The 18,465-nt window shown below is 42.7% G+C and overlaps 1 long non-coding RNA gene across 2 annotated transcripts; it reads right to left on the reverse strand.

Moving 5' to 3' along the window:
* Window positions 1–1,811: 1,811 nt before the first annotated feature.
* On the reverse strand, window positions 1,812–17,451 carry LOC112255326. 2 transcript variants are annotated; one of them, XR_002954238.1, is made up of 4 exons: window positions 16,907–17,451; window positions 14,727–14,942; window positions 6,678–6,813; window positions 1,812–4,550 (listed from the first exon to the last, which is right to left on the reverse strand). It is a non-coding gene; the product is annotated as an uncharacterized LOC112255326 (long non-coding RNA). The 2 variants fall into 2 exon arrangements; XR_002954239.2 differs by lacking the exon at window positions 14,727–14,942.
* Window positions 17,452–18,465: the final 1,014 nt, after the last annotated feature.

Raw genomic sequence — 18,465 nt, forward strand, 5'->3', positions numbered from 1 at the left:
ACTGACATAACAGTAAAACTGCACCTTGTGTATGTAACTTTCAACAGTAAGTTGACACCCTGACTGAGTCCCCCCCCAGAAAAACGAAAGTATAGAGTTTGGTCAGGGAGGATGGGTGGGAGTAATCCGCCACCGTCTAGCAATCCAAAGGTTGTGTGTTCAAGTCGCGTCGGGGACAACTAGCGTTTTAGCTAACCGATTTCACCTAACCTGCTACGTAAATTCTCCTAGCCTTGTTGATTTAGATTTCCTAACCTTTTACATAAATTATCTTAACCTTTGTCCTTAGTTCATCTATCCACAAACATAAACTCTCCCTATAATTCTCCTTTGTTGTTACGAGCAGCAAGCAACCTGATCTCAGAGAAATACTTATAATACTATACATCCTCCAAGATGTATGATAAGGTAGACTACATGAGCAAAAGTATGTGGACACCGGCTCATCGAACATCTCATTCCAAAATCATGTGCATTAATATGGAGTTGTTCCCCCCTTTGCTGCTATAACAGCTTCCACTCTTCTGAGGAAGGCTTTCCACTAGATGTTGAAACATTGCTCTGGGGGCTTACTTCCATTCAGCCATGGAGCATTACTGAGGTTGGGCACCGATGTTGGGAAATTAGCCCTGGCTCGCAGTCAGCTTTCCAATTCTTCCCAACGGTGTTCGATGGGGTTGAGGTCAGGGCTCTGTCCAGGCCAGTCACGTTATTCCACACCAATCTTGACAAAACATTTCTGTATGGACCTTGTTTTGTACACTGGGATATTGTCATGCTGAAAAAGGAATGGGCCTTCCCCAAACTGTTGCCACAAATTTGGAAATAATTTCTAGAATGTCATTGTTTGCTGTAGCATTGAGAATTCCCTTCACTGGAACAAAGGGGCCTAGCCCAAACAATGAAAAACAGCCCCAGACTATTATTCATCCTCCACCAAACTTTACAGTCAGCACAATGCATTGGGGCAGGTAGGGTTGTCCTGGCCTTCACCAAACCCAGACTCATCCATTGGACTGACAGGTGGTAAAGCGTAATTCATCACTCCTGAGAACACATTTCTACTGCTGCAGAGTCCAACGCCGGCGAGCTTTACACCACTCCAACCGACGCTTGGCATTACGCATGGTGATCTTAGGCTTTTGTGCGGCTTCTCGGCCATGGAAGACTTTTCATTAAGCTCCCAACTAACAATTCCTGTGCTGATGTTGCTTCCAGAGGCAGTTTGGATCTCGGGAGTGAGTGTTGCAACCAAGGACAGATGATTTTTACACACATCAGCACTTGGTGGTCTTGTTTTGTGAGCTTCTGCGACCTACCACTTTGCGGCTGAGCCATTGTTGCTCCTAGATGTTTCCACTTCACAATAACAGCACTTACAGTTGACCGGAGCAGCTCTAGCAGTGCAGAAATTTGACGAAATGACTTGTTGGAGAGGTGGCATCCTATGACGGTGCCATGTTGAAAGTCTCTGAGTCTTCAGTAAGGCCATTTTTTGGAGATTGCATGGCTGTGTGCTTGATTTTATACACCTGTCAGCAACGGGTGTGGCTGAAATAGCCAAATCCACTAATTTGAAGGGGTGTCTACATGCTTTGTATATACAGTTCTCGTGACTTGAACTAAGCGTTAATCTGATGATTTATGTATCGAATCAACTAACTAGGTTTAATTGTTACTCAATTAAATTAATCATGATAACAATTAACTCATTAGGATTTGGGGCACCACGGAAGAAGTTGTTTAACAAGTTACCATCTCCCAAATTAAACTCTAGATGATATATAAGATATGTATTGATAACAGTAATTTATTACAATTATTACCTCATATCTTTCTCATAATTCTGAACTTTGCATACTCCTCATATCTGGACAAACCCCAGCTTTACTGATCATTCCGTACCACAAAAATGTATTTAACGATGTATTTACTGACTAACTAAATAATAACACAGGATACACACACTCGGTATAGGTTATTGATTAGCAACTTAATACGATGGAAACAGGTCCCTAGCAGACTAAAAGCAACATGACTGCTTGTATATCAAAAGAGGGAGGAGTAGAGAGGGGAAACGGGAGAAAGAAAGAGTGACAACACTTGTAACTATGCTCACAGTAATTCTAATACTTAGCCCAAGAACCGCTGACCATTTGGTGTACGAAATAATGAATGTATTTATGTGTTTAAATGACTTCTTAACGTCATTTATCTCTGTTGGACCGAGGCCTTTGTGAAAAGGGTTCAGTTGGGCCTTCTCCCGAGCTCTTAAGTGTAAGGCTCTGATTGACCACAAGAAGTCACAATGTCCTTCTTCTTAGTTGGCCGTGGCTTCAATGCCTTGTCCTGTAGTCTGATGCAGAACTAACAGGGTGGTGTTTGCTTTCACTCATTCTGGAAGAGTGGTCCTCTAAATACAGCTAATCAGATGTCGATGATCCCCAGTGGGGTGATGAGGGCAGTGCAGTCAACAATGGTTTGAAGAGAGTAACAGGATGGTCCTACTTAAATTCACTTTCTTAGATACGGTACTTAGAACAGATACTCAGCCGTAACATTGATTGTTAGAAAGGCTACTTTATCGTCTTCACCTTGTGTTGATTTTCAGGGTTGTAAACAATGGAGACCTAAGCTGCAGCTTGAGTCTCAACTCATCCTTTATACACTCTGGTAAAAAGGGGGCGATTCCGTCATGCTGACACACTCTGAGCTCCCTCGGGCCTGGCTACTTACTGGGGCAAAGTATCATCAAAACTATGATCTCGCTAGAAAACTAAAATCACATTCCTCTCTTCCTCAAAAATACTCTCATTATCTTTGATATTTCCTTCACAACGTAAAGGATGAAAACCTGATATATATACAATGTGTATACTGTTCAAGTTACAATATTTTCATTATAATTTTTAATGACATCACAAAATATACATTTGTTTTCCATAGACCATCTCTCATCATTCCCCACATTTGGATGTTAGGAATATTGTTCCAGTGTTCACTTTTGGACTAAAACGTTTTTGGGCAGCAAAAGTCTCTGTAACAAAGCTACATTCCAATCACCAATACTAAAGGGTAAAAAAAATGTCCTCTGCTGCATACAATTTACGACCTGGCGAGAGGTGTTTTTGATGAGGTTGATGTTCAGAGTGATACTTTAATGTAACTTAATGGCTGTGTGGCTGTGGCTGACTACTGGCTGCTCTAAACAGACTGACTGCCTGGCTCACTGACTCATGCTGGGTCTACTGCCAGTAAATGATACCTAAAGCTGGACAAATCGAGCTGCCTGCCACACAACAATCCCTCATGCTGCTTACTACAGCAGCACATCTCTACTAGCCAGGAATGCATTCTTTACAGTGTTGTGGAAACCTGAGCTTATGATTGAATGTGTGTCTGTGTGTGTTTTTGGGGTGCGTGGGGGTGTGTGCTGATGTTAACAAAACTATTGGCTGTCTTAACTGCTGAATGATACTGGCTGTTGGAAAAGAGGAGCTCTGGTTACCCACTCTGGACCAGTTGCATGGAAAAAGCTGTCAGTGCTACTGCAGCAATAGTCTTATATCCTGAACAGGAGGGCACTTGCACCATTCATTCAAGAGATTCATTCAAGGTGGATCTCAGTGAATAATTGCACTGTTTGCATTATGATTAATTCCTTCTCATAGTAGCTTTAACCTATGGGAGGAGGATGTGCATTCATTCGATATACGTAGTTTGATTTCTTTGCAAATGCTCTCTTTCAACTGCAGTCTGGCCCAGGAACAAAGCCCTATCAGGATGACAACAGATTCCCTATAGGGATGAGTGCACAAAAACAAGTTCAATGTTCTCTATGACTCTACTTTAAAGCTGTAGTACTCCCTGAGACCTTTGTTTTGCCTAATTGTGTTTAGCATCTTACCATAAATTTGCTTAAGGAACAAAGTGATAATCTTAGCATTCAAAAATAAATTGTGTCAGTTGGAGTATTTGACAGATGCTAGACACTTTTATCAATCCACATCTGTTCCCTGTTGCCTCTGGTGTCTGGGTGTCTGTCTGCTTACCTGTGTACACAAGTCTGCTCTTTCCCTAAAAGCTGGATCTTGTCCTGAATCGCACTGTTGCTAATCATTTGTGTAACTCCCGAAGCAGAAATGATATATATCTCAATGGCTCACTCATCTTTTGTGTTATACAGTCCTCACTGCTATACAGCTGGGGGTGAGGCATGTGAGATGCTACTGGGGGAATGGATGTCTATGGACAGTCCTGTGGTCCGGTTGGAGTCTGAAGAGCCCTTGAGCTCCCTATGTGTGAATCCAAGGCGTCTGAAGGAGTCGGAAGACATAGCTCCACGCCTGGAGAAATCGGAGCTCCTGAGCTCCCTCTGTGTGAATCCAAGGGGGTGAGGTCAAAGTGACATCTCAGGGAGCACAAAGGGGTTCATAGTGAACTGACAAGGTGTTGAGGGGGTCATTGGAAGATTTCCCATAGTCCGTGGCTGAGTCTGTCTGTTTGCATGCCTTCTGCTGAAGCTCTCCTGATGTGGTGATCATCTCTTCCTAAAGAAAGACAGACAGGTCATCAGTACATAGCCTACAGCTGCCTGGTCTTAGATATGCTTGTGCTATACATCCTTATCAACAGCTGTTGTTTTGTCTGTTGTTGTACGCTGCATGCATGTTATGTAGCTCTACAGTAATTGGATGGTTTTATGTTACGATTTTCCAGATTCAATGTGGTGATCTGTGGTGAATTATATTCACACTGTTTATCAGCATCCTCCCCCCGGCAGTCTCCAGATGCTTTTTATCTGTATTTGTACACAATGTTATACTGTATGTGTAATGTCAAAGAGACATATGAATTCTTGCAAACCAAGATGCAAGATCCTCCTCCAAGACCAAGATCCTCCTTTTCAAATTAGCATATAACTAATGTCACACATTCACACACAGTTCAAACATTCAGTTCTGTCAGCCTCCGCATATCATGTTTCCATGGTTACAGCAGTATTATTGAAGATAACGCAGGTCAGCCGTGTATGTGATTTGTTGCTACATCAGTTGTGATATGAAAAGATCCCTGATGTACTGAAAATCCAGCCACACACACTAGCATGCACGAACAGACTCACTTTTTTTCAATGCTCCTTTCATGAGGAATACTTTTGAGTTAGATAGTTTGCATGTGGTAATAGTAGTGAAGAGAAGTAGTTTGGTGCAAGAGGGGAAGCTAGGAGGGATCCATGTTTGGTCGAGACAACATCCCAGTACTGACCCTGGAACCAGTAGTGGTGGTGCTATTGCACTCATAGCCAGCCTGTTTGGGCATTTGCTCCTCTTCGAACCATAGCAGAACACATTCTCTGGAGCTGAGCCGGGGGGCTCTCACCCAGGCGAGACAGGAGAAGATAGAGAAGTGAAGCATGCATAATCACATGATATTATAATAAGAAATAAATACATAATATATAAGATTGCCCAAAGCCTTTTAATGGTGACGTGATAAAGGTGCATCATGCTTTAGATGAGTTCCAGGCACAAAAAAAGCCTTGCGGGTCTATTGGGTCTGCTTCTGTGTATCTCTCGATATATATTATACACTTTTTTTTACATCACCATTCTATGCATCTTATCTGTATATGGATTGGGTGCCGCATAGTAATTATGCTATGTCTATCCGTGTACATATTCATGAATAGTAGGCCAATTCTGTAACTGTCCTGTACGTCAGTGGCTGTGAAACAGTGAGGCTGTGTCTTCGGGCACTGTCCGCGGCGGTACAGCGGAGGAGCAGCAGGCTGGAGGCTGGGGCAGTGGGTACGCTCTGTGCTGTGGGTGGTCGAGGAGGATGACTCTAGCACAGTGCTGTCTCCTGAGGGAGGTACCGCCACACGGCCCTTCTCTATTGCCCACAGGGACTGCCAGGTTGTACGCGACACGTGCCTACAACTTATGAAGGCTTTATAAGCAGTAGATACATGGGTCATAAATCATCTGTAACCGTATTTCATGCTCTAGAATGATTCATAATGTGGCATAACTATGTGACATAACCATCTAATTTATTTGTTCACATGTTTTGATCCTTTATAGAGCATGAAAAAAGGTTGTAGATGATTTGTGAGCCATTAATGTAGTGGTTACAAAACATATATGAATGCTTTATGAAGCCTTCATAACACGTACTTCAAATAAAGCAGGATTGTGTTTTTTAAACACAACTGCATACTTCAACGAGTAGGGCTTTCAAATAGTTGGTTTGATGGGAAGTTGTAATGTCATCGGCCTCCCCCCCTTGCTTGAGAAACAATAAAGAACAAACAAGGAAAGGCCCAGCCCTCCACTTGTGGTATGTCATGACTTATCTGAACCACCTATTGAGATGTGACTTTTGTTATGTAAATCAGGGGTTAAATGAGGTAAAAAGGAGACTGGATTCACCAATTATGAATGTTATATATTATTTGTGCATCCATGAGTGATGTTCTATCGATTGCCGGGGTCATTTAATGTTTTCAGGTGTAGGAAAGTTTGAGGATTAGCAACAAAAGTTTTGGAGTTGGCATTTAGGGAGGGACAGAAATTAATAAAAGAGGTTCATGTAAAAATGAGGGATGGAGAAGGAGGTGATCAATGGAAAGGAAAACAGGTGTAGAGAGAAAAGGCAGGGAAGACTTGACTTACGTTGCGCCTCCCATTCCTTCTCATCATTCTCACTCCTTTGTTCCTGCTCTAGGGAGATATACAGCTCCCTCGCTCTCTTCTCCTCTGCACGTTTTATGTCCTCCTCACCTTGATGTCTCTCCTCCTCCTCGCGTTTCTGTCAGAGGAGAAATATGTGCGGAATTGTGAACAAAAGACAGGTGGGCGTACACATTTGCATACAATTTCGTAACAAAACACAAAAATAATTGTCCAGGACTATCGGCAGTAAATACAGGACCTGTATGTCCCTGACTGTCATGATTGCTGCATCTTCCAATGTACCTTGGCCTGCTGAGAAATGTAGGCCTATTATAATATTTAGGGTTTGCTCCCTTTCCCTTCCTTAGTCCAATTTGGCTAACTTCTAATTGACTACATTAATGACCTCATTCTCCAGTATGATATTCCATACACACTGCTTGTGATGAACACAAGCATTTAGCTCATCATCTGTACTGAAGTGGAAATAATTTACTGAATAATTTATTTCCGGGGAAATAAATTGGCCTTGTAATTCATTGCATAGAGGTAATTACCATTTAGTTGTAGAGTGAAAACAGGCAGCTTTTGACCGGGACAATTGTTAGCTGTTATGTTTTGTTGTAGCTAAAATGCTTTTCCCCCCTGCTGGAGACTGGTGAGTGACAGCAAGATAATTGATGTTGTTTGATGCTGTGGAAAGAACATACAGTGTATAGAACCTCAGTGAACATATTCAGAGTTTCAGACCACACAGGGTTCTTTTTTGCAAAGCAAGCATTCACCACATGTGCACAGCAATTGGGTTTCTCTAGGTCAAAGGCTACTCTTCTGTGAATGTAACCAATAGGGAATGTAACCCATCATATTATTATTATTATTATTATTATTATAACTACTTTTTTTATGATAATACATTTTTTATTGGGTGGGGGGTAAATCAGTTTTAATATTGAATATAAATTGTGGGCTCTATCAATGTATTTGTCTGCATCATTTCCAATCCCCCATATATTTTTTTCTCATTTAAAAAAACATATTTTCCTTCTTTATTATTTTCCCCTAACCCTTACACCCCTCCCCTAATTGGAGTAAACCAACAGACAACAACACTTAGGCTTTTACTCCCAGCTTTTACATATTATATACATTTTATGGACATTGTACACGGACACGGTATATTTTACGTTTATCTTTTTAATTTTTTTAACCCTCCATCTATCTCTGAAAGCCATCCAGTTTTGAAAACCATCCAGTTTTCTACTTGCCATATATTTTTTAATTTTGCTGTGATGTTTCACGAAAGTTCTGAACCTTTGTATTGTCATAGTTTCTACAGATTGCAAATTAGATCTGAAAATATTTACTAAGAGTATTATTATAATATTGATTGATTGACTATGACTTTTCAAATCACCCAACAGTGCTATTTGCACAGATAGCTTTACGTAAATGTTGTGATCTTTAAGCCATACCTGCACCTGTGACCAAAAACAAGCTACAGTGCCTTCCCGAAAGTATTCATACCCTTTGTCTTATTCCACACTTTGTTGTGTTACAGCCTGAATTCAAAATGGATTAAACTGATTTTTTCCCACCCATCTACACACAATATCTCATAATGACAAAGTTAAAACATGTTTTAGAAAAGGTTGCTAATTTATTGAAAATTAAATACAGAAATATCACATTTGCATAAGTCTTTCTGGGTAAGTCTAAGAGACTTGCACACCTGGATTGTACAATATTTGCACATTGTTCTTAAAACAATTTTTCAAGCTCTGTCAAGTTGGTTGTTGATCATTGCTAGACAGCTATTTTCAAGTCTTGACATAGATTTTCAAGCTGATTTAAGTCAAAACTGTAACTAGGCCACTGAGGAACATTCATCGTTGTCTTGGTAAGCAACTCCAGTGTATATTTGGCCTTGCGTTTTTGGTTATTATCCTGCTGAAAGGTGAATTAAAGGTGAATTTGTCTCCCAGTGTCTGTTGGAAAGCAGACTGAACCAGGTTTTACTCTATGAATTTGCCTGTGCTTAGCTCTATTCCATTTATTTTTATCCCCCCAAAAAACACCATAATCCTTGCCAATGACAAACACACCTATAACATGATGCAGGCACCTCCAACTCAGTGTTGTGTTGTGTTGGATTTGCCCCAAACATAATGCTTTGTATTCAGGACATACAGTTAATTTCTTTGACATTTGTTTTGCAGTTTTACTTTAGTGCCTTATTGCAAACAGGATGCATGTTTTGGAAAATGTGTATTCATTACAGGCTTCCTTATTGTCACTCTGTCATTTAGGTTAGCATTGTGGAGTAACTGCAATGTTGTTGATCCATCCTCAGTTTTCTCCAATCACAACCATAAAACTCTTTAACTGTTTTAAAATCACAATTGACCTCATGGTGAAATCCCAGAGAGGTTTCCTTCCTCTCCCAACTGGTTAGGAAGGCTCCTGTATCTTTGTAGTGACTGGGTGTATTGATACACCACCCAAAGGGTAATTAATAACTTCACCATGCTTAAACGGATATTCAATGTGTCACGCCCTGACCATAGAGAGCCATTGTTTCTCTATGGTGTAGTAGGTCAGGGCGTGACTTGGGGGTGATCTAGTATATCTATGTCTATGTTGTGTTCTAGTTTCTTTTTCTATGTTGGTGTTTTGTATGATTAAAGGCAGCTGGTAATCGTTGTCTCTAATTGGAGATCATATTTAAGAAGTTATATTTCCCACCTGTGTTTGTGGGATCTTGTTTATGTGTAGTTGCCAGTGAGAACTCCATTGTCTTCATGTTTCATTCATTCTTTACTGTTTTTTGTGCGTTTCAGTTAATAAACATGTGGAAACCATATCACGCTGCACCTTGGTCCGATAATTCTTATGACGAACGTGACACAATGTCTGTTTTTAATTCATTTTTACCCATCTAGCAATAGGTGCTCGAAGCATTGGAAAACTGTCACGACTTCTGCTGAAGTCGGCCCCTCTCCTTGTTCGGGCGGTGTTCGGCGGTTGACATCACCGATCTTCTAGCCATCACTGATCCATTTTTCATTTTCCATTGGTTTTGTCTTGTCTTCCTTCACAGCTGGTTCCAATCCCATCAATTACATGTGTTTTTAACCCTCTGTTTCCCCTCATGTCCTTGTTGTATGTGTTGGTGCGCGATGGGTTTTGTACCCATTTGATTATTTTTTGTATATTTTGGTTTTTGTAGTTTGTGAGTTCTTATTAAATGATTCAGTTTATACCAAGTTCGTTCTCCTGCACCTGACTTCCCTGCCACCGACCTTACAAAAACCTCCCTGGTCTTTGTGGTTGAGACACAAGAGGCATGTGGCAGGGTCTACAGTCAATCACGGACTACAGGAAGAAACCCAGCCCAGTCGGACCAGGATGTCTTGCTCCCAGGCAGACTAAATAACTTTTTGCCCGCTTTGAGGACAATTCAGTGCCACTGACACGGCCTGCAACGAAAACATGCGGTCTCTCCTTCACTGCAGCCGAAGTGAGTAAGACATTTAAACGTGTTAACCCTCGCAAGGCTGCAGGCCCAGACGGCATCCCCAGCCGCGCCCTCAGAGCATGCGCAGACCAGCTCGGTGTGTTTACGGACATATTCAATCAATCCCTATACCAGTTGCTGTTCCCACATGCTTCAAGAGGGCCACCATTGTTCCTGTTCCCAAGAAAGCTAAGGTAACTGAGCTAAACGACTACCGCCCCGTAGCACTCACATCCGTCATCATGAAGTGCTTTGAGAGACTAGTCAAGGACCATATCTCCTCCACCCTACCTGACACCCTAGACCCACTCCAATTTGCTTGCCCAAATAGGTCCACAGACGATGCAATCTCAACCACACTGCACACTGCCCTAACCCATCTGGACAAGAGGAATACCTATGTGAGAATGCTGTTCATTGACTACAGCTCGGCATTCAACACCATAGTACCTCCAAGCTGCTCGAGACCCTGGGTCTCGACCCCGCCCTGTGCAACTGGGTTCTGGACTTCCTGACGGGCCGCCCCCAGGTGGTGAGGGTAGGCAACAACATCTCCTCCCCGCTGATCCTCAACACTGGGGCCCCACAAGGGTGCGTTCTGAGCCCTCTCCTGTACTCCCTGTTCACCCACGACTGCGTGGCCATGCACGCCTCCAACTCAATCATCAAGTTTGCGGACGACACAACAGTGGTAGGCTTGATTACCAACAACGACGAGACGGCCTACAGGGAGGAGGTGAGGGCCCTCAGAGTGTGGTGTCAGGAAAATAACCTCACACTCAACATCAACAAAACTAAGGAGATGATTGTGGACTTCAGGAAACAGCAGAGGGAACACCCCCATCCACATCGATGGAACAGTAGTGGAGAGGGTAGCAAGTTTTAAGTTCCTCGGCATACACATCACAGACAAACTGAATTGGTCCACTCACACAGACAGCATCGTGAGGAAGGCGCAGCTGCGCCTCTTCAACCTCAGGAGGCTGAAGAAATTCGGCTTGTCACCAAAAGCACTCACAAACTTCTACAGATGCACAATCGAGAGCATCCTGGCGGGCTGTATCACCGCCTGGTATGGCAACTGCACCGCCCTCAACCGTAAGGCTCTCCAGAGGGTAGTGAGGTCTGCACAACGCATCACCGGGGGCAAACTACCTGCCCTCCAGGACACCTACACCACCCGATGCTACAGGAAGGCCATAAAGATCATCAAGGACATCAACCACCCGAGCCACTGCCTGTTCACCCCGCTGTCATCCAGAAGGCGAGGTCAGTACAGGTGCATCAAAGCTGGGACCGAGAGACTGAAAAACAGCTTCTATCTCAAGGCCATCAGACTGTTAAACAGCCACCACTAACATTGAGTGGCTACTGCCAACACACTGTCAATGACTGTCAATGACACTGACTCTACTCCAGCCACTTTAATAATGGGAATTGATGGGAAATGATGTAAATAGATCACTAGCCACTTTAAACAATGCTACCTTATATAATGTTACTTACCCTACATTATTCATCTCATATGCATACGTAGATACTGTACTCTATATCATCGACTGCATCCTTATGTAATACTTGTATCACTAGCCACTTTAACTATGCCACTTGGTTTACATACTCATCTCATATGTATATACTGTACTCGATATCATCTACTGTATCTTGCCTATGCTGCTCTGTACCATCACTCATTCATATATCCTTATGTACATATTCTTTATCCCCTTACACTGTGTATAAGACAGTCGTTTTTTTGGAATTGTTAGTTAGATTACTTGTTCGTTATTACTGCATTGTCGGAACTAGAAGCACAAGCATTTCGCTACACTCGCATTAACATCTGCTAACCATGTGTATGTGACAAATTGATTTGATTTGAATCTGTGTTTGAAATTCATTGCTCGGCCTCCCGGGTGGCGCAGTGGTTAAGGGCACTGCAGCACCAGTTGTGCCACCAGAGACTCTGAGTTTGCGCTCAGGCTCTGTCATAACCGGCCACGACCGGGAGGTCCGTGTGGCGACGCACAATTGGCATAGCGTCGTCCGGGTTAGGGAGGGATTGGCCGGTAGGGATATCCTTGTCTCATCGCGCACCAGCGACTCCTGTGGCGGGCTGGGCGCAGTGCACGCCAACCAAGGTTGCCAGGTGCACAGTGTTTCCTCCAACACATTGGTGGGTTGGATGCGCGCTGTGTTAAGAAGCAGTGTTGGTTGGGTTGTGTATCGGAGGACGCATGACTTTCAACATTCGTCTCTCCCGAGCCCGTACGGGAGTTGTAGCGATGAGACAAGATAGTAGCTACTAACAATTGGATACCACGAAATTCAGGAGAAAAAAGGGGGTAACATTTTTAAAAAAGAAAGAAAATCATTGCTCGGCTGAGGGACCTTACAAATAATTGTATGTTTGGGGTACAGAGATGAGGCAGTGAGTCAAATCATGTTAAACATAAAAATTCATGTTAAACACTATTATTGCAACTTATATTGTGACTTGTTAAGCACAATTTTACTCCTGAACTTATTCAGGCTTGTCAAAACAAAGGGGTTAAATAGTTATTGACTCAACATTTCAGCTTTTCATTTTTAGTTATATATATTAAAAAAATCTAAAAACATAACTCCACTATGACATTATGGGGTATTGTGTGTAGGCCAATGACACAAAACCATTTAAAATTCAGGCTGTAACACAACAAAATGTGGAAAAAGTCAAGGGGTGTGAATACTTCCTGAAGGCACTGTGCATATAGGCATTACCAAAACAAGTGATCTAATGATTCTGTCTCTTCGCAGCAATATCTGCAGACCCATCATATTAGTATTATTATTATAAACAGGACAGTTTATCACATTTGAAGGTAAGACCCAGATGCAGACAATGTCGAAGTTACAAAAGTTTATTAATTCAAACAAGGGCAGGCAAAGGTACAGGACGGCAGGCATGCTCAGGGTCAGGTCAGGTAATCCAGAGTTGTGGGGCAAAGGTAGTGGACGGCAGAAAGGACAAAACTGGGAAAACTAGAAAATAACCAAGGCAGGAGCAAGGGGAAACCCGCTGGTAGGTTTGAGGAACAAAACGAACTCGCACAGACAGACAGAAAACACAGGTGTAAGTACCAAGGGGATAATGGGGAAGATGGGTGACAACTGGAGGGGGGTGGAGACAAGGACAGGTGAAACAGATCAGGACGTGACACAGTTAAATAGTCTTTTAAGATTTTGTTGTAGAAGCTAGGGTTGTGAATTGACTGTAATTGAAAACTGAATTGGTGAAAGAGTAATGACCTAATTTTGATGCAGATAGTCTAGTGATGCAACTTTGGCCTCTTCAATTTTTCATATTTTTGTCTCAGTTTTTGTCTGTGTCTTCCTTTTTCCAGAGTTTCAGATGGGGAAACGTTTAATGACTCAGCCCCTTTCCTTCAGGCGAGCTCAACAGAGGAGGGCAATGATAAACGAGCTCTGCTGAGTTTCTTAAGTAGGTCTCATTCGTCCGGGTTCTACATCATCCAGGACTTTCGATGCTCCAACAGGGCTCTATGGTACAACAGTGATCTCACCCCCCAGAGATTCCCATCCAGCTCCCCTCAGATCCCCCCATTCTACTTTGAAGGTATAAGATTATTACATTTCATAGAGAATAAATCCTTTTCCATGATCCATCCTCATATACATATATGCCATCTCTACACGCACGCACAAACACACACACACAGTGTTGGTCTGTGCAGAGCGCTCCCTGGCAAATACTTTGCCCCTGTCCCTCAGATCCCTCTAATAAGGATGATTCTCTCTGCCAGTGTGCTTCCCAGATTTAGTATTGATCGTCCAATCCTTCTCTCAAATATCTCCCTCCTGTAGAGCAGGGGAGCTGGGATGCAGACTGAGGGGACGTCCTCTCTAACAGTAGTGTGACGTTGCAACGTGCAGCTTAAATACTTACATATTTAATGGTGATCTGGCAAGCAAGTCCAGCAAATAAATCTCTGTAGAAGACATTGACCACTTGGATTGTATGGGGAAAGTAATCTGACTCACATTTTCAAATCACAACCAAAGATCCCCATCACTTTGCCCCTGCCCCACAGATCCCTCCCACAGAAACACACACTGTCTTTGCCCAACCTTGAGCTCCTCCTGGATGCGTTCCACTTCCTGCTTGGCAGCCCCTGTTTCTTCCCTCCACTTCCCTGCCACAAAATGGGCATTTTCCTTCGGCATAGCATCCCAGAACTTCTTCTCAATCTCAGCCTCTTTGATTTGTCTGAGCAGGAGGGTTGTTGAAATATACTTTTGTCGTGAACGGAAGGGGTGGGAAACCTACCCAAAGCCCAAATTGACATGGGTCTTTTTGCATCAAGGTGCATGCTGTTATGTATAAAACATGTTTGGAGAGTTTCTGTCTAGTTATGGCTCTATAACACACAACAGATATCTCCTTATCTGCCCCTCTCATCCCTCTTACAATATAATCTCTCACTGGCACATTTTCCCTTCCTTCTATAACATTTAACATAATCGTTTACCTTTGGCATTCAAATCCCTGCACTGGGTTATGTGGGCATCCTTTCTCCTCCCCAGTCACCAGAGCTCCTTGGCCTCCTGCTGAATCTGCCGTCTGGCTTTCTCCCCCCATCAGCTCCTTAATGATGTCATCATAAGGCTCATCTCCAGGGGCGTCGCCCATCACCCACACACATCCCCATCACTGCCCTGCAGCTACTGGATACTTCTCATGCTGCCTGAGCGGGTACAGTGAGGTAAGCATGTCAGCATCACCTTTGACTGTCTATGACAACAACAAAATCAAATCAAATTTATTTATATAGCCCTTCTTACATCAGCTGATATCTCAAAGTGCTGTACAGAAACCCAGCCTAAAACCCCAAACAGCAAGCAATGCAGGTGTAGAAGCACGGTAGCTAGGAAAAACTCCCTAGAAAGGCCAAATCCTAGGAAGAAACCTAGAGAGGAACCAGGCTATGAGGGGTGGCCAGTCCTCTTCTTGCTGTGCCGGGTGGAGATTATAACAGAACATGGCCAAGATGTTCAAATGTTCATAAATGACCAGTGTTGTGTCTTTGGCTATGCCGGATTAAGTGATATGACATGCTATTCTATAAAAGAATTTCTCTGTAATTAATATCACCTGATTGAGCTAATCATGTAAATGTAATTAACTAGAGAGGGTCGGGGCACCACAAAATCATATTTATAGAGCTGTTATCTTCCGAATAAACTCTTAAAGACCTAGTAATATTTTACATCAATAGCAGTCAATATTAATCGTCACCTTAATTCAGTCTCATCTGAAAGTTGTAAATTCTTGGTTATCTGCACGAACCCTGGCTAACAAGTTGAATCAGCAATACAAAATTGGGTTTAATTATTTATTGACTAAATACCTAACTAATCACACAGAATTACATATACACATAATTAATCAACTTGATTACAAAGTATGTCATAAAGGAAAACGTCCCTATCTTGCGGAACAAGATATGACAGCTTGTTACACAAAAGAAAAGGGCTGGGTTTGAGAGTTGGAGGCGGGCCTTGCTCTAGCCAGAGCTGTGCTATCGTAAATACAGTATCTTATGCATTCTAAATTACCGCCCATTTGGAAAAGGAAAATGCAATAAATATTTACTCTGAGCTGCGCTTCGGTAGGTTGGTGGTAGATGGAAGGCCGTGTTGCCAAACTGAGTCCTTTGTCCTTTGAAGAATGTCTCTGGTGGTCAATTGAAAACATTGTAGTAACGTTGTTGTTTGATAGACGGGATACTCTGTCTGTTCCTTCCTAACCCTCGTTTGCATCTGCTGTTGCTAACTCAACGGCTAGGAGGTATCACTTCTGTAGTTAATAAGAGTTCAAAGTTCATACCATTCGGAACCAAAGCTCACGCTGATGTTGGCTTCGTTCTGTAGTTATTATCTGAACCATTCTGACATCGGACCGTCGTCCTCACATCCTCGGAACAGGAGGTTATATTGTCGTCAAGGCTTTATATAGGAAGGGAGAGGAGTGCGTGCTTGAAAAGTTTTATAGCCCATGTCCCTTCACAGGGGCGGGCCACTGATTGAGCAGAGCCTTAATTTATGAAAACCCAAATCTCACATTTTAGAAGCTAAAATCACATTTCATCCCATCACGAATAATGTCATATTCAAACATTTAAATTGAACAACAATTCCATGTGAATCCAATAACTCTGATGTGTAGACTTTACACTGTAGAGCTTATGTCATTTTATCATTGATGAGAATGTCTCAGATGACAACCGAACTGACATCATATTCATTAAGTACCACCGCATATGTTCAATTTGTCGGATTACCAGAATATAGTTCATTTCCCCCCACCTTCTGATGTTCCCAGAGTCTCTACGTTAACCAAGGATTTTGCAAATGTAACATCAGTAGGGTAGAGAGAGGAAAAATAGGGGGAGAGGTATTTATGACTGTCATAAACCTAAACCCAGGCCAACGTCATGACACCAGCATGGTCAAACAATAATAATCATTTCCTAATCACAACCAAAAAACACAGCAAACACAACCTCTCCAGTTTCTTTTGGGAATTTTGTATTAAACCATACTTAACAGTACCAATATCAAACATCCCTGTGAAATCATGATTTAGACACAGCTAAAATCATGTCTAGATCTACACTGTTCGATTTCAGTACAGTACACCCAGACTCACCCTACTTGGCCTGGTCCTGGTTCTGGTTCTCCCTCTCATCCCAGTGCCTTTCCTGCTCCTTATAGAACATGATCTGCTTCTGCTCCTCGTTGAGCTCTGCCAGCAATTCCAGATCGATGTACATGTCCCTCAAAATCTGCTGCATCATCTAGTCAACACACAGCTTCCAAACACTCAACATATCTCAGGGTAAACCTGAGGTTAGTGTTTTGGGGCCATGAACCCCTTTTATCAGTTCACTACATGTTTGGGAGATGTAGTTCTCATCTTCCACTCTCCTTCTATTTTGTCCCGTCACCTAATATCAGATGAGTGTCAGAGTGATCCAGAATTGCACATTGGTATCTGAGTGAGTCTGACAGTCAGCTCTTCAGCCTCCCCCTTCTGTCATTCACTCCGCCGATACTCCTGTCACTGTGTTCATACAGTCCTCAGAGACCCTGCTGGGCTGTAGAGTTCAGATCCTTGTTCCTCTTCTATCACCATCATACTGGATCCAGCACCGGAACAGAAACACAGGTGCCATCTTCCTCCCCTCTGCTCTATGCGCTTTGAAGTGAGGGGTTTTAACCAGATCTCTGGTGGGAGGGGGGCGGGGCACACAGATCCCTTTACCTGATGTGTAACATGATAAGTCTTTACTGCAGGAGAGGGAAAGAATGAAACTCATGCCCATCTTCCATGTACAACCAATGGAGATTTTAACACATGCTTTTAGTATCAGATTAGTGTTGTTTTCTTTCCATTCTTCCTGATATCTTGTAATTAAGTTTCTGTATGCATGTTTTATTTATGTTCAGAGCTAGAAAACAGGTTATTCAATATTATAATTTAATTATATAAACAGTCAAATGCCTTATTCATGAAAGTCATTATACCATCCATGTGTACTGTAATCTGCCTTGGATTTATAACAATTCCTTTGATTTGATTTAGCAACAACATCTCCTCCCACCAGCTAAATAAACCATCCACAGTACTGTAAATAGGGCAGACATAAAGTTTACCGCTCCCCTAGTTCTTTCACAGGGATGTAATTATGAGAATGACTTCCTCTACCATTCCCTGTGCTGTTAGTCTGCCTGCCTGCTCCTAGTCATTTCAGACAACACTCACACACAAAGCGGATAGGGACCCTGTTCAGGGGTGGACAGGGCGGTTTTGTCTTCATAGGCCAACAATGAAAATGGATACTGCAGCAAACACCAGGTGGCCATGGCTGTCAGCTGTGTGCGTGTGTGTGTGCGTCGGGGTCTTAGTATTCAGAAAACATACAGCGCAACATAATATGCTCTGCTGGGGACTGCCACCCACAAACTGCTGTGAGGTGCATTTCTCTTTCTCTCGATCTCTCCCGAACACACAGAACATTAGGCAGCTTGATTTATGAAGGCATCGGGGGCTGTGAATATGGAGCCACCTCCCCAAGTGGCAAGCATCTGAAGCATAATTCCACAGCTGTATAGTGAATCAAACTTGGGATTTCACCTGCCATTTTAGTGGAGAAGACACTGCTGGTGTGCATCCATAAACACTTGAAAGTGTAAAGACACACTGAG

This window comes from Oncorhynchus tshawytscha, linkage group LG01, assembly GCF_018296145.1.
Source record: "Oncorhynchus tshawytscha isolate Ot180627B linkage group LG01, Otsh_v2.0, whole genome shotgun sequence".
Classification (NCBI taxonomy): Eukaryota; Metazoa; Chordata; class Actinopteri; order Salmoniformes; family Salmonidae; genus Oncorhynchus; species Oncorhynchus tshawytscha.